Below are 4,700 nucleotides of genomic sequence, written 5' to 3' on the forward strand. Positions count from 1 at the left end.
AAAAATCCACTTCCGGGCCCACTTGGTGTGTTCTTGGGTTGAGCAATGAAGCATTTTCGTGTAGAGACCTTTTCTGGAATTAAACGCCAGCTTTCATGCCAGTTTGGGCGTTTAACTCCAAGTTTTATGCCAGTTCCAGCGTTAAACGCTGGAATTTCTGAGGCCGAATTGCCACGCCGGTTTGGGCCATCAAATCTTGGGCAAAGTATGGACTATCATATATTGCTGGAAAGCCCAGGATGTCTACTTTCCAACGCCTTTGAGAGCGCGCCAATTGGGCCTCTGTAGCTCCAGAAAATCCATTTCGAGTGCAGGGAGGTCAGAATCCAACAGCATCTGCAGTCCTTTTTGGTCTCGGAATCAGATTTTTGCTCAGGACCCTCAATTTCAGCCAGAAAATACCTGAAATCACAGAAAAACACACAAACTCATAGTAAAGTCCAGAAAAGTGAATTTTAGCTAAAAACTAATAAAAATATACTAAAAACTAACTAGATTACACTAAAAACATACTAAAAACAATGCCAAAAAGCATACAAATTATCCGCTCATCACTAATGCAGTAGAATTGCAAGTTTCATGGACTTCTATCGGAAGATCCTCATCAGTTCTTAGCAGAATTCTTGCAAATCTATGATAATGTTAAGACCAATGGGGTTAATCCCGAGGTCTACAGACTTATGCTTTTCCTTTTTGCTGTAAGAGAGAGAGCTAGGACATGGTTGGACTCACAATCTAGAGAAAGCCTGAACTCTTGGGACAAGTTGGTCAATGCTTTCTTGACCAAATTCTTTCCACCTCAAAAGATGAGCAAGCTTAGAGTGGAAGTCCAAAACTTCAAACAGAAGGAAGGTGAATCCCTCTATGAAGCTTGGGAAAGATACAAGCAATCAACCAAAAGGTTTCCTTCTGACATGCTTCCAGAATGGAGCATCATATGTATATTCTATGATGGTCTGTCTGAGTTGTCAAAAATGTCATTGGACCATTCTGGTGGTGGATCTCTTCATCTGAAAACCCCTGCAGAAGCCCAGAACTCACTGAGATGGTTGCAAATAACCAGTTCATGTACACTTCTAAAAGGAATCCTGTGAATAATGGGATGACTCAGAAGAAAGGAGTTCTTGAGATTGATACTCTGAATGCCATATTGGCTTAGAACAAAATACTAACTCAGCAGGTCAATATGATTTCTCAGAATCAAACTGGATTGCAAGCTGCATCCGGCAGTACTAAAGAAGCCTCTTTTGAAGGAGAAGCTTATGACCCTGAGAATCCTGCAATGGAAGAGGTGAATTACAATGGGAGAAGCCTATGAAAACACCTATAATCCTTCATGGAGAAATCACCCAAATTTTTCATGGTAGGATCAACAGATGCCTCAACAAGGTTTCAATAATAATAATGGTGGGAGAAATAGGTTTGGCAATAGCAAACCTTTTCCATCATCTTCTCAGCAACAGACAGAGAATTCTGAGTAGAGCCTCTCTGGCTTAGCAAACATAGTTTCTGATCTATCTAAAGCCACTCTTAGTTTCATGAATGAAACAAGGTCCTCCATCAGAAATTTGGAGGCACAAGTGGGTTAGCTGAGTAAAAGTGTCACTAAAACTCCTTGGTACACAAAATCGTGATACACAACTTCGTGCAGCTGACCAGCAAGTGCACTGGGTCGTCCAAGTAATACCTTACGTGAGTAAGGGTCATCCCACAGAGATTTTCGGCTTGAAGCAAGCTATGGTCACCTTGTAAATCTCAGTCAGGCGAATTCAATTGATTATGAGGTTTGATAATTAAAATATAAATAAAACACAAAGTAAAGATAGAGATACTTATGTAATTCATTGGTGGAAATTTCAGATAAGTGTATGAAGATGAGTTATTCCTTCTGAATCTCTACTTTCCTACTACCTTCATTCAATCATTCATACTCCTTTCCATGACAAGCTGTATGTTGGGGATCACTGTTGTCAATGGCTACTTCCCGTCCTCTCAGTGAAAATGGTCCTCTACGGTTTCTGTACGGCTAATCAACTGTCAGATTTCTCGTCTCGGATGAAAAATACTCGGCACAGCTACCGCATGGCTAATCAGCTGTTGGTTTTCGATCGTGTCGAAATAAGATCTAATGATCCTTTTGTGCACTGTCACTGCACCCCACAGTCATGAGTTTGAAGCTCGTCACAGTCATCCCTTCCCAGATCCTACTCGGAATACCACAAACAAGGTTTAGACTTTCCGGGTCTCAGAAATGCTGCCAATTGATTCTAGCCTATACCAGGAAGATTCTAATCTCGGATTTAGATGCTCTGTTGTCAGGAGAGACGATGTGAATCATTGAAGAGAGATCCAAGGGATATGCATTCAAGCTTGTTTTCATGTAGAATGGAAGTGTTTGTCAGGCACGCGTTCATAAGTGAGAATGGTGATGAGTGTCACTTGATCATCACATTCATCATGTTCTTGTGTGCGAATGAATATCTTAGAATAAGAATAAGCTTGAATTGAATATAAAAACAATAGTACTTTGCATTAATACTCAAGGAACAGCAGAGCTCCACACCTTAATCTATGAGGTGTAGAAACTCCACCATTGGAAATACATAAGTGATAATGGTGTTCATTGGTTTCTGCCCTAGAGGGGGAACTAGAATAACCAAGACCTCTAATACAATGAGAAAAAGTAATATTTATACTAAAACTAGTGGCTAGGCTTTACAGAAAATGATAACTAAGGTAGATAGCGCAGAAATCCACTTCCAGGGCCCACTTGGTGTGTGCTTGGGCTGATCATTGAAGCTTTCCCGTGTAGAGACTTTTCTTAGAGTTAAACGCCAGCTTTGGTGCTAGTTTGGGCGTTAAACTCCAGATTGTAACTCAGTTCTAGCGTTTAATGCCAGAATAAGGCAGGAAGTTGGCGTTTAAATGCCAGTTTGCGTCATAAAACTCGGACAAAGTATGGACTATTATATATTGCTGGAAAGCTCAGGATGTCTACTTTCCAACGCACTTAAAAGTGCACTAATTGGGTTTCTGTAACTCCAGTAAATCCATTTCGAGTACAGGAAGGTCGGAATCCAACAGCATCTACAGTCCTTTTTCAGCATCTGAATCAGATTTTTGCTCAGGTCCCTCAATTTCAGCTAGAAAATACCTAAAATTATAGAAAAATACACAAACTCATAGTAAAGTCCAGAAATGTGAATTTTGCTTAAAAATTAATAAAAATATACTAAAAAGTAGCTAAATCCTACTAAAAACTACTAAAAATAATGCCAAAAAGCGTATAAATTATCCGCTCATCACTCCTCCTATAGAGAATCCAAAGAGAGAGTGCAAGGCCATTAATATGACCAAAATGGCTGAACCTATAGAGGAGGAGGATGGCATGATTTCCATTGAGGAAGACCTCAATGGAAGTCCACTGACCAATAAGAAGTTCCCTAATGGGGGAACCAAAGGAATCTGAGGCTCATACAAAGACCATAGAGATTCCACTGAACTTCTTATTACCATTCATGAGCTCTGAAGAATATTCTTCTTCTGAAGAAGATGAAGTTACTACTGAAGAGAAAATTGCTCAATATCTAGGAGCAATCATGAAGTTGAATGCCAAGTTATTTGGTAATGAGACTTGGGAGGATGAACCTCCATTGTTCATCAATGAACTGGATAGATGGATTCAGCAGACATTGCCTCAAAAGAAACCGGATCTCGAAAAGTTCTTAATACCCTGTACTATAGGCACCATGACCCTTGAAAAGGCTCTGTGTGACCTAGGGTCAGGTATCAACCTCATGCCACTCTTTGTAATGGAGAAACTAGGGATCTTTGAGGTACAAGCTGCAAGAATCTCACTAGAGATGGTAGACAAATCAATGAAAAAGGCTTATGGACTTGTAGAGGACGTTTTAGTGAAGGTTGAAGGCCTTTACATCCCTGCTGACTTCATAATCTTAGACATTGGGAAGGATGAGGATGAATCCATCATCCTTGGAAGACACTTCCTAGCCACAGCAAGGGTTATGATTGATGTGGACAGAGGAGAGTTAGTCCTTCAATTGAATGAGGACTACCTTGTGTTTAAGGCTCAAGAATCTTCTTCTGTAAACATGGAGAAGAAGCATGATGAGCGGATAATTTGTATGCTTTTTGGCATTGTTTTTAGTATGTTTTTAGTATGATATAGTTAGTTTTTAGTATATTTTTATTAGTTTTTAGTTAAAATTCACTTTTCTGGACTTTACTATGAGTTTGTGTGTTTTTCTGTGATTTCAGGTATTTTCTGGCTAAAATTGAGGGACCTGAGCAAAAATCTGATTCAGAGACTAAAAAGGACTGCAGATGCTGTTGGATTCTGACCTCCCTGCACTCGAAGTGGATTTTCTGGAGCTACAGAAGCCCAATTGGCGCGCTCTCAACGGCGTCGGAAAGTAGACATCCTGGGCTTTCCAGCAATATATGATAGTCCATACTTTGCCCAAGATTTGATGGCCCAAACCGGCGTTCAAAGTCACCCTCAGAAATCCCAGCGTTAAACGCTGGAACTGGCACCCAAATGGGAGTTAAACGCCCAAACTGGCACTATGAATGTCAAGATGAACACCAAGAACATTTTGAAGATCATGATGAACATCAAGAACTTATTTTTGAAAAATTTTCAAGAAAAGAAAAACATGCAAGACACCAAACTTAGAAAT

At 40.0% G+C, this 4,700-nt stretch overlaps 1 non-coding gene across 1 annotated transcript; it reads right to left on the reverse strand.

The window, feature by feature from the left end:
* Positions 1–812: 812 nt before the first annotated feature.
* LOC127740363 (small nucleolar RNA R71) lies at positions 813–920 on the reverse strand. The gene has a single exon (XR_008001040.1). It is a non-coding gene; the product is annotated as a small nucleolar RNA R71 (small nucleolar RNA).
* Between the last annotated feature and the right edge of the window lie 3,780 nt (positions 921–4,700).

The sequence above is a fragment of the Arachis duranensis genome, chromosome 6 (genome assembly GCF_000817695.3).
Source record: "Arachis duranensis cultivar V14167 chromosome 6, aradu.V14167.gnm2.J7QH, whole genome shotgun sequence".
NCBI classification, from domain to species: Eukaryota; Viridiplantae; Streptophyta; class Magnoliopsida; order Fabales; family Fabaceae; genus Arachis; species Arachis duranensis.